General features: G+C 38.8%; 1 protein-coding gene across 1 annotated transcript in view; it reads right to left on the reverse strand.

The window, feature by feature from the left end:
* The window catches only part of EIF2AK3 (eukaryotic translation initiation factor 2 alpha kinase 3), a 66,103-nt gene that overhangs the window by 46,521 nt on the left and 6,700 nt on the right, over nt 1-12,882 (reverse strand). Inside the window, exon 2 of the mRNA XM_004742382.3 lies at nt 7,697-7,826. The gene's annotated coding sequence lies outside the window, so the exon portion shown is untranslated. The remainder of the gene's footprint in view (nt 1-7,696; nt 7,827-12,882) is intronic.

Consider the following 12,882-nt stretch of genomic DNA (forward strand, 5'->3'; position numbering starts at 1 on the left):
AAAGTACTGAGGTAAAAGTTAGTTTTAGACATACTTTTCACATTCACGATGAAAAACACCGATTTTAGTAACTTCCTCTCCCTTCATTTAGATCATTATACATTCATGAAGTAGGTAATATGCATGCGAAGTCAATTTCCTAAAAAATAAGGTCAAATCAATTTCTCATTTAGCAACATGCATGCTAGAGTAAACTGGTTTAGTTCACAGCAATGCTTTCACCCATGCTAAGGGATTAATAAAACAAAATTAAATCAAAGCACTGTTTCATTTCTATAATTAAAAGAAAAGCAATTAACCTAAGCAATTATTTACATATTGCATTGCTACATGACTGAATTGAAAGTGACTTTTCCAAATATATTGCAATCTTCAAGGATAGATCCAAGCCCAAAATGTGCTGGTTTATGCACAAATGAAAAAACTAAAATGACCAGACACCTTTCAGTGTAAATTGGAGAATCTTTAAAACAGATTACGGATCTTCTCTTAATAAAAGCACTATCCTCACCGTCAACTAATGAATTCTTTGTGAGCAAATCAAGTTAACCATTAAGAGTATACCCTTTTCAAAGGCTCTCCTCACCCCCACCTATGAAGGCCCTTTTCAATGAATGCAGTCTGATGAGGGGTGAGGAAGAAGCTGGAAAGCTCTAGCATCATAGTTGTCTGTTTCTGCACCTGTCTGAAACAGAAAGGCGGTGTCCCTAGGGGAGAAACATGCCGAAAATAAAACAAAACCCCAAATTCTAACTATAGACTTATAATAGAGTTGTTTGTTCTTTTTAAGAGGGGGAAGAAAAAGGCATTTTAACAGAAAACTGAAACAAAAGAACAAATATGGTATCTCTAAAGGTATAGGTATTATCTAAGGACAAACTATTCACATGTATATAATTATAACATGCATTCTAAATAAAGATAAGGAAGGTCTCAGTGTTTTTATGAATGTGCTCCAAACACAGAAAGTGGATAGTTCAAGAATATTATATCTACTTAGATTTGAAGTGTGATCCAAGTGTCACCCACAGACCCCAAAGAAAAACTATGCCAATAATTTACAGAACAAAATTTTAAGACAACCAAGGAGAGGCACCAGGGTAGCTCAGTTGGTTAAGTGTCTGCCTTTGTCTCAGGTTGCAATTCTGGGGTCCTGGCCTCAAGCCCCACACCAGGCTTCCTGCTCAAAGGGGAGTCTGCTTCTCCCTCTGCCCCTCCCCCTGCTGGTACAAACACACACACAGACTCGCTCTCTCTCTTTCCAGCAAATAAATAAGTAAAATCTCTCTCTCCCTCTCTCTCAAATAAATAAACAAAACCTTTAAAAAAAAGAAAATAAGACAACCAATTAAGAACCACAGCCAAACCTCCTCGTTGCTTTTTCTAGGTTTAATTTGCATATAAATTACCAGAGGAAAGCAAATCAGATTTCACCTCAGGTGGTCTTCTCAAAAATTAAAAACAAAATACTCAGCTACTATTATGTAAGTATTAGGCTTAAAACCTAGGGCACATCTGTTATAGCTAATGGAGTAAACTTATATACACACACACACACACACACACACACACACAGTTTTAGCTTGGTTTATTATCATTATTCTTTTGAGGAAGTTTGTAAATACCTAATCAAGAGGAAAGAGTGGCAAATCAGATCTGTGTCCCAAGACACCTCAACCTTCCAACATCAGACTGTTCTAAATATAATGTAAAATGCTTGTTTAATGAAACCATCAATCTCTCTTATCCTCTAGGAATTTATTTTTTCACTGACATAATCAAAACCCCACTAAAGCAACATAATACACTATTTTATATGCCTTTTGGATCAGAGAAGGTTAAAGATCATATCAGAACAGGCCAGGAGGCAATAACATATGCACCTAATGGTAATTTCTAATGAATGAATTGAGTGCTTTATTTATTTATTTATTTTAAAGATTTTACTTATTTACTTGACACATAGGGAGAGATCACAAGTAGGCAGAGAGGCAGTCAGAGAGGGGGGAAGCAGGCTCCCTGCCGAGCAGAGAGCCTGATGTGGGGCTTGCTCCCAGGCAGAGGCTTTAATCCACTGAGCCACTCAGGCGCCCCAAGTGATTTATTTTTTAAAAGAATCCTTAAATGTAGTTTAAAAAAAAAGGAAGGGGCGGGTTAATGCCTCTGCTTCGGCTCAGGTCATGATCCCAGGGTCCTGGGACAGAACCCCACATTGGGCTCTCTGCTAGGCAGAGAGCCTGCTTCCTCCTCTCTCTCTGCCTGCCTCTCTGACTACTTGTGATCTCTGTCTGTCAAATAAATAAATAAAATATTTTTTTAAAAAAAAGGGGCGGGGAGTTGAAAATTCCCTCTAGATAATTTACTTACATGTATCATGTCTCTGATGGTACTTGATCCCTGAAGCTGCAGCAATCTTTAAGAGTTAGTACAATCCCATAATTTTACAGAGAAGGAAATTAAAGCTCTGTTGAACTGAAGGATTTAGCTGGGCCATCTAGTCAGTTAATTGAAGAACCCTGACATTCCAGAACTCAAGATCCTGAATCCAAGCTCCTCCTCCATAATCCTACACAGTGTAAGAAGTTCCTGTGTGGCTTTATTTTATTATTTCAGCAAAAGTACATGTGATTCATCAGCAATTGCTCTATCATTAATAACTTAAATTTTTTTAAAATTTATTTATTTATTTGAGAGAAAAAGAAAGATAGCAAGAGAAAGCATGAGCAGGGGCAGGGGAAAGGGAGAGGGAAAAGCAGGCTCCCCACTGAGCAGGGAGCCTAAACCAGGACTGGACCCCAGGACCCTGGGATCATGACCTAAGCCAAAGGCAGATGCCCAATTAACTGAGCAACCCAAGTGCCCCAGTAACTTAAAAATTTTTATACAGTTGGGGCACCTGGCTGGATCAGTTGGAAGAGCATGCAACTCTTGATCTTGGGGTTGTGATTCAAACCCCATGGGGGTGGTGGAGATTGCTCAATAAATAAAAGTTTAAAAAATTATTACACAGTCTATCAAATCCTTTTCATTAGATTAATAAGTGGCTTTACTAATTGCTCCACAGGGAATATATCTTCCCTGATCTTCTAGGTTTTATCTGTTTCCTCTTCATAGCATTCTTGATGAAAGCATGGAAAGAACAACATTCTAATACAGAGGTCCCCACGTGGAGCCATGGATCTACCTCCTGTCATCTGGATGGTTTTGCCTTTATCTCTGTACCAAACACTGGGCTTCAGACAGAGAAAATTAAAATTAACTATTTCTCACAAAAATTTAGGGCCCTTCATAAAATACCGGATCAGGTGCATTTAAAAAGGTAACATAGCTCTATGCATCATATTCAAGGCATTTCAAATAGCAATTTTTTATCTTCTTTCTGTGGTATTTTAAGATTTTATTTATTTATTTGAGAGAGTGAGAGAAAGTGAGTGAGAGAATGAGTGGGGAGGAGGGGCAGAGGGAAAGGGAGAAACAAACTCCCTGCTGAGCAGGGAGCCCAACTTGGTGCTCCATCCCGGGACCCTGGGATCGTGACCTGAGCTGAAGGCAGACACATAACCGACTGAGCCACCCACGCGTCCTTTTTGCGGTATTTTGTCCAACTTCTGAACACAACTTGTAGATGCTGAGCAACGCATACCTTGCTGAGGAACAGATGACTCAAGCTCACAATACTTTCCTATTCATCTTACACAAATATTCTTATAATATTTCTATCCCATACTAGATCAGCAATTCTCAAACTGTGGTCTGCATATGCTTTTAGAGGTGCACAGAGTTAAGAAGCTTTGCTACTCAGGTGTTATTTGCTTCCTTACTGCAGTGATATTTGCACTGAGGATATAAAAGCAATGGTGACTAGGGGCGCCTGGGTGGCTCAGGCGGTTAAGTGTCTGACTCCTGATCTCAGCTCAGGTCTTGATCTCAGGGTCATGAGTTAAAGCCCCAATGCTGGGCTCCATGCCGTCCTTAAAAAAAAAAAAAAAAGAAGAGGAAAGAAAAAGAAAAAGCAATGGTGACTAAAACTGCTGGTGCCCTAGCACGAAAATCAAGAGAATCAAGCACCAAACTAGCAGTCATTGTACTTTTCACTGGTATATACTCAGAGCAAGAAGAAAAAAAAAAAAAAAAAAAAAGGGAAAGAGAAAAGTTTCCCTTAAGAATGTTCTGATGAAGCAATAGAAAGTATTAATTTCATTCTTTCAGGACCTGAGCACACATCTTTTTACTCTTCTGGCATGCCCCCAGAGGAAGTACGCAAGAGCACCCTGCCACATACCGAATGAAACACATCTTGTGTGGTCGAGTTGTGAACTGTCTGTTCACAGAGCTCTGTTTCTACTTAAAAAACTGAGGGGAAAAAGATGTTCATGAGACTTGGGTATCTGTCCGGTATTTTTTTCAAAAATATACAAAGTCACCCTCTCACTTGAAGGAAAATAACAGATTATATTTGTGATAAAATTCAAGTTTTCAAGTGAAAATTAGAATTTGGGAAAACCTCTCCCTACCAGCATGAGCTCAACAGTTTTCCAGGACTTAGAGACTTTTCTGATGAGATTAGTGGTAATAATAACAAATTTGATTTTTAAAATATTCTATCTACCAAGAAATAGGTCAACATCTGGAAGATCTGTATAACTTGTTGAATCAACATTTATCAAAGATGTTAGAACATCATGCATGAGTAAAAGGCAAGACAGACATATGGATGTTGATGTAACCCAGTACAGAATGTTCATTGATATGGTTTCAGATCCAACAGTGCAACTAACCTTTAAGAAATTTCCACTTGTTTTGGTATAGTATCAAAAAAGAATGATCCAATTATTCTAAAAAGGCTTCTAAAATACATCTTCCTTCTCTAACTACATATATGCATGTGCCTGGATTTTCTTCTTCATATAGTTCAACCAAAACAACAACACAATGCATTGAATGTGCTGAAGCAGATATGAAAACCGTTTTCTTCTATTAAACTAGAAACTAAAGAGCTTTATAAAAGTATAAAACAATGCCACCACTCTTCTCACTAAAATATTTTTAAACAAGAAACAATTCTTCATAAAAATATGTTTTTATGCTATCATCAATGGGTTCATTTTTTTAAATGATTTAATAACAAGTCTTTAAAATTTCTTTTTTAATCTCCAACATGATTTAAGTCTAGATAGACATAACCTATGGAAAAAGCTCTTTGGAACTCTCCACAATTTTTAAGAATGTTAAGGGTCCTGGGACATAACAGTCGGAGCCCTGCTCTACTAGATGAGCAGTCTGAGTTTGTGATGCGGAGGTGTACCCACAACGGGGAGATGGCCCCAGAGCAGGCAGAATGGAGCACAGTCAGGCAAGCCCGGGTTCAACTGCAGCTTTATCATCCAGCCAGTCTGCAATTTCAAGCAGATAACTTCTCTGAGCTTCCGTTTCCTCTTCTACAAAATGATACTAACACATCAACCTCAGGAGGATCTTTATGAGGATTATACTGTGTGTAAAGTACATAAGGTATATATTACAACTCCGAAAACAGTGTTGTTTCAAGAAATGGTCTTAAGAACCTGGCGTAGCAATAAAGTCTAGTAAACCTGTCAAGTTACCCCAGAGGGTCAGTATCTTTAGATTTTCTGTTTTTTTCCCATAAAATAGAAAATGAAAATCTGGATAATGCAAAGAGGCCTCAGGATTCTTCTCCTGCATGGAAGGCGGCCAGTGAGCTTTTCATTTATTGTGTAAGAGTGACACAATGAAACTTCACAAATATGCTTGAGATTCAACATTTCACAAGTGTTCTAGCCAAAGGCTCTGGGGTTTGCAGTGGGTGGAAAGGAGGGCACTTAAAACAAGAGAGCCCTAATAAACCACAGAAAATGGTATGGACTAGGAACAATGAGAAAGTTGAACTGTACTTAATAAAATGGCTAACATATTTTAAACACACTCAATAGCACTCAAGATATTACAACTATTTGCATCTACTTTGTCAAACCATGCAATTTATCTTTTGTCCATGTGTCTATTTTACTTTGCAAACACACACATGCTTTGTACCACTAAGACACACCATAATATTACCTCAGATGTAAACAGCTTATAATCTTCTGATTTTGTTGATCATCTTTATCTAGTTTAAAAAATAAAGCAAAACATGCATACCCAAGCATAATCCCAGCAGAACACAAATCAATGAATGTTTAGCTTAAATGGCAATTCATCTGAATATTATACCTGATTCAAATTTAATAATGTAATTTATAATAAAATTGCTATTTATATTAATTTATATTAATAATTCACAATACAACAGAAGTTCAGTATTCTTCACAGATATTTTCAGCAAACTGTATGGTTTGATAAATAGTAAGTACTCTGAAAGCCTTGTCAGGGCTTAGCATACACAGAGGTGGGCAGTGCTGTTTCCCTAAGAACCTGCTTGGGTGCTCAAGGAAAGCATCCCGGCTGAGTTTACAGAAGAGCAGATGGGGTACTGGTAGCAGTATTCCCATCAGAAAATTCCATCACCACTAATCAGGTCATTCTTAAGTCCCTCATGTTAGGTTTTGTCTTTTTCAAAGTTGATACCAGCTGGAAAGCTTTTAGTTTTGTTTTGTTTTTAAGTAAGTAGGCTCCATACCCAGCATGGAGCCCAATGCAGGGCTTGAACTCATGACCCTGAGATCAAGACCTGAGCTGAGATAAAGAGTTGGATGCTTCTCTGACTAAGCCACCCAGGGGCCCCTAGAAAGCTTTCTGAAAGGGAACAACTGATGATGAGAGAAAAACAACAACAACAACAACACCCAGAGAGAGTGTCCCAGAGGAACAGACTGGTTAGATAGAAGGCTGAGGGTATTCTGGAAAACAGAGGTGACAGCTTCTATGTTAGCAGTTATAACCCAAAAGAGGGACTTACTTAGTTTAATGATTTAAACTAGAGAATAAGGCTCTAGAAGAGGATAGAAACTTCATCTATCAGAGTCCAGATAAAAGGTGAGAAAAATAAACACTCATTTAACCCACCCTGAACCTCAACAGAGTAGGCAGTGTCCTTACTTACTGATGAGGACACTAAAGTTCTGAGGAGCTAAGTTGCTGCCCAAGTCTTGAAGTCATGTGTCAGTTGAGTTTTTAGATGCACCAGCTCTCCTTTTGTTTTTGCAAATAATCAAATTCATCTAAAATAACATTCTTAGAAAATTTCATGCTTACAATTAGGATGTATGCTTAAGGCAAAAAGCAGGGAATAATTTATGAGATTTTGCAGTATGTATTTCTAACTATTAAGATGCAGTTAATAAGTTACTTATATTTACTTATATTTGTTTTGTTATTCCTAGGCACCTTGTGATAATAAGGGGGAAGAAATGATGATCAAATTACAGCTCAGATAATGAGCCAAACTGATTGATATAACAGGTAGCATTCTCAGTCACTCATGTATATGATTAACTCATTTAATATTCAAAACCATCCTAAGAAGTAGATGATATCAGCCGCTCATTTTAAAGAAGGGAACTGAGGAACAGAAAAGTTAAGTAGTTGCCAGAAGGTGATCAAGTTCATAAAAGGCAGACTGGCCTCACACTTAGGCCATCAGGCCCTGAGCCCCAGCTGTACCAGCAAATACATACTACGAGTATGAGCAACTGCTCATTGTAGGTTTTTGAACCAAAGTTTAATAGAAAATTCTTACCTCTGGTTTGCTGAGGCTGGATGAAACCAAGGAACCGGATCCCACGTCCAAATCCCACTGTTTTTTACCATGATTCTCAGGATCCAAGGCAGCAATTCGCCCATCTAAAGTGCTGATAATCACTAATGATCTATAAATTTAAAAATCAATAAGACAAAGTTTAAAAGGTATTAATGGTATCAAGCACTTACAGTATACACTGGAAAGAAAACCAGGCCGTCCTCAGACCTCTGGCTGCTGGAGGAGAAGCGCCACCTCCTCACAACACTTGCAGTCTTGCTATCGCTGTTGGTCTAAAGCCCACCAAGACCACTGTAATACGGACTTTATCTGTTTATGTCACTTATAAAAAGCCCCAGACTCCTGCGTCACCACCCGTTCTCATACTGTAATTCCCACATGGAATTCAATATTCCCAGTGCTGTCCTCTTCTTCCTTTCCCCAATCCCTGAAACCAGAAACCATTCACTTGCCTTCTTGCTTGAGTAGAAACCTGGATCTTCCTGAGAACGTCACTTCCAAAGCAAAGAGACCACTTTTCAGACCACCTTCTTTCTCTCCTCTCTACAAATCCTCAGGATCAGATTGCTCCAGCCACTACCCCTCCCAGTAACTGTCTACTGATCCTTGGGTCACTAGCCTCACTCCTTGAGGATTTCAACTCCCAGTTTTAACTGTAACTATTAACACAGCCTTTGAGTTTTCATTATCTGTTAACCCTGCCTCATCCACTGCCATGGCAAGGTCCTAGCCCTTGGCATTACCAATTGCCACAACTCCCCTGCCCCACTGAAATTTCAAGCATTCCAGCCCCTGCCACCAATGCCTTTCCAGCTCATTTCCTCTGCTTCCCACTAATCTCTGACCGCCCCAGAGCATACAAGCCATCAATCTGACACTTTCACCCTAAGATGCACCATCATTAGGCCCTCACTTCTTTTTTTTACTGAGTTTAAATCCCACAGTCCTTCATTTTGACCACTTCCTGGCCCCTCACTCATCACACTTAGCAGAACTCCAACCCTGGTTAAATTCAATGATCTGCATTTTCTCACTCTTGCTTCCGTGCAGTTGAATGTGGCCAAAGGAAAACACAAACATGCTGACTGGACTCACTTTAATCATGGCCACCAATGTGAAAAGGGCTATTAATGCTGCCCCACCATCACAGCATACTACCTTGGTCTATCTACTCAACCAAAGGCCTAGGTTAAACTATGTTATTTCTCCTTTCTCCTGAATTTCCAACACTAGCTCTTCCAAGCTCATTCATCTCAGCAATAATCAAAAGAACGTCACTTCCAAGTCTTTCTTTATACTACCTGGACCCATGCATTCTACCTTTCCTCCAATTACTGCGGGTGACTTGTTCATGGTCCCATGTACTACCCACACTTTTCTGCCCAGACAGCAGATCCCTATTTGCCAGTCTTCACATCTCTCCTCGTGCTCTTATATCAATTATTTCCCCTCTACCAGAGCATTCCTCTCAATGTTCACACCTGCTATTATTTTCCCCAACCTAAAAACCCCCTCTAAGCTTCCAAACCACTCCATTTCGCCTCTGGAACAAAACTCCTTAAAAGAGTTCATAGACTTTCTGTCTCCAAATCCTCTCCCCTTCTTCTGTCTTGAACTATTTCTAATCAAGATTTTGCTTCTGCCACTTCACTTGAAAGGTTCTTGTTGGGGTCATTGAGATGACCTTCATCTTGAAAAATCCCAAGGTAAGGTCTCAGTTCACTTAACCTGTTTTAGCAGCACCTGACCAGCAACATCTCCTGCCTTTCATGTGACATACTCTTTGTGTGGCTTCCAGGACACTGTACTATCCTGATTTTTGTTTCTTAGTTGTAGGCTACTCTTTGTCAGTTTTATTTTCTGGTTCTTCCTCACTGCTTCTGTCTCTCAAAGTGTTCTCTACCCACATGTACTTTTTTTGATGGCCTCATCCAGTCTCATAGCTTAAAATACCATCTATATGCTGGCAACTCTCAAATTTGTATCTCTCCCTAACTCTGGACTTACATACCTAACTGCCTACCAGACTTATAGGGTAGAATGGCTTCTCCAGAATGACTTCTCTAATTCCTCAAACACATTGTGATTTTCCCTCAAGGCCTTTGCAGGTACAATTCCTTCTGTCTGGAACATATTCTCCTAGATATATAACAGGCCCACCCAAAATATCTGTTGAATGAAAGAATGTATTATACAGTTGTTCTAGGCATTTGTTAGGTATATTTGTCTGCTTCAAAGGCTGTGCAAATTCCAAATACACACATTTATGTTTCACTTTAAGATTAAAAATACAACTTTCATCTTTTCTATTTCACTTGAAATACAATGTAAACAAATTCAAAGTGAAGCTATAAGTTGACCAAGACAAAACAGTTCAATAAACTCATTTGAAACCTTTCAAAGAACTTGTTTATTAAATGAATAAATTTATCAAGTAAATAAATAAAATTGTTAATTTACTTCCCCAACTATAGACTAATTCTCATTCTGAATTTTTCAAATGGTAACTCTAAGTCTAATTTGTGAAAATAAAGATTTTTGACACATTACAAATTCTAGTAATTTTAGATAACTAACCAAAATAAAAGGAACAACTCAACTACCCTCCCCACACATTACCCTGCTTTCTAAAGAGAGAGAGCAGGAACTAGGCGGGAAGATGGATACTATGAGGAAGAAAATTATTTTATAATGAAGAGCATAAAAAATTCATACCTTAGATGTGCCAATTTACAAATAAATGCAACAGAATCTAATTAAGTTAATGATCCAAGATTCCGAGCCAAGTTAACTCTTTCCTAGTACCACTGTAGAAATGTCTAATTATTCTGTTCAGTAACCATTAACCACAAATAAATGGCTTAATGAAAACCACTTTAATTGAAATAAAACTTAGTATAAGCAGTGTTAACCCATGAAAAATTTAGATCACTGCAACACTTCAGATACTATTTTTTGTTTTAAATTCAGAATGAACATTGTTTATCACCCTAGCCATTCTACTTATAACAACAACAACAAGAAAAACAAAACCCTGTAATTTTTCTGAGTATGTAATTTTTCTGAGCAGAGAATGGTAAAATTCTAGGTCTCATCTTCAAAAGAAAGAAAAATCCAACAATAAAATACGCATATGTGTCTGTGTATATAAAAACTACATTTTAATAAGTCACTTGGAGTTTAACATCTAACGATTCTTTCACGGACAACTTACTGCATTTGAGTCAAGAGTTCTGTTTTTTTAAACAAGATAGTTTTAGATTTTGTACTATATCTAGAGAATAAGTGTAAATTTGAGTAACAAACGAAATACAAACATAGGGGCAGGAACAATTAAGTATATTATTCTCTTAACTGCTTTTGATACTTAATGTAATCTGGTTCTTAGATTTGAATGGGGTACCCTTAATTCTTTTAACTCTCTTAATGGGAATAAGAGTAAATACCCTACAACTCCATCAGGCATTAAAACAAACAAACAAACAAACAAAAACCCCTTCACTTTCTCGTCTGCTACAAGCTAGCCATAATATTCACTGTGGGCACCTTCCCAAGCATGTCTCTGGAAGGAAGTACCCCTTCTGCTGTGGCTGAAATTGAGCAGCATGACAGGGCGTAAAAGATGCTACGATTTAGACTATTACATCTAATCACATTCTAAGAGAGAGATGCTCACGGACATACTACCAACTGAGAAAAGCATCAAGTAGACAGACAATGCTGAATGCAGGGATAAACAGAGGATAGCAGTGGATGTTCAAAACAAACATCAATCAGAGAAGAAAAATGAACCCCCCTCCCCAAATAGGGAGACTATAAGGCCATTTTATATCCCCACAATCCATTTGCTCCATTTTCAGGTTTCTATGAACAAGATAAAAACCCTTAACATATTCAAGAATTGGCGGGACTGCAGAGGCAGCATTTCCTGTGGAGAGAACTATAGCTCTGAAATCCTACCAGCGCTCACATCCCCATGACTATGCACTTGTTCTGCTCACCGCTTCATTCCACCTGCTTTCTCACAGGTAAGATCTGACTACTTCCCTGGGTCAGTAGAACTCAAACTGGCCTGATCATAAAAATTATCTGGGGTGCTTGTTAAAAGCCAGTAAACATTCCTGGGTCCCATCCCCAGATGGGGCTTGGGAGCCAGAGCTTGACAAGTATCCAAGCTGTCTTGCAATAAGACCAGGCTGGCCGATACTGACTTACCTCAAAGGACTGTTTCCTTGAGTAAAAGAATAATCTATTACCTGGATGAAGAAGGCCTATTGGCCAACTCTGCCAATAAACTCTTTAGAAACTTCTATCTCTTCCTTACACCTTGCTCTACTTTACAAAGGCATTTGTTTGGATGATTCAACAGTAAGCACTGTTCTCTTACGCATGACCCAATTCTTCAAAGCTATTCTCAAGGTTTTCAACAAACTCCTCCTGCCAGATCCATTCTCCTCATCAAATCTGTCTGCAGCAGCAGCTGAAAAAGTGCTGGGCTCCTTATTCTAGACCTTCTCCTTACTCCAGCTTCTACAAGGCCATTTCCCTTCATCCCATCATTCCTAGCGCTCTCAAACTCCAGGAAGCAGGCCATGGAATTCTGGCTTTAGCCATTGCCCACAGCTTCACCTGTAACATGGCAGCTCCCAAACCTATATGGTGTTTACAGTCCACTGACTCTCTCCCCGCTCTAGTTCTGCATTTTCAGCAGGGCATGCTTGTTACCCGACAATGTGTTCAGATAAATCTCCTCTCCTACATAGTTCTCCATGTACTCTGTCACTTAACATTTACATCAGACAACAAGTCTACCTTCTCCCTCACACTCTACATTTAAACAACAGTCAGCTACTATTGATTCTATTTCTGAGGCTTTTGAATCTTGTCCTTCTTCATTACTACTGCCTTTGCCCTAGAATTGATTCTCACTTCTCATCAGAATACCTTCAAAAGCCTTTCTGGCATCTTTTCCTGCCTCAGGTCTCTGTCCCCTCTGCAAGTCCAACAGTTTTGTTTCTATAACAGAAATTCTATAAACTTCTGAAGCTTCCTGTGCTCACAGAATAAAGGCCACACTGCTTGGTATACCACATAGAGCCTTTCATAATCAGGCAAAATCCCCTACCCTACTGCCATACATACACACACACACACACACACACACA

This window comes from Mustela putorius, unplaced genomic scaffold, assembly GCF_011764305.1.
Source record: "Mustela putorius furo isolate JIRA1106 unplaced genomic scaffold, ASM1176430v1.1 tig00000281_pilon_pilon_pilon, whole genome shotgun sequence".
In the NCBI taxonomy this organism is placed as follows: Eukaryota; Metazoa; Chordata; class Mammalia; order Carnivora; family Mustelidae; genus Mustela; species Mustela putorius.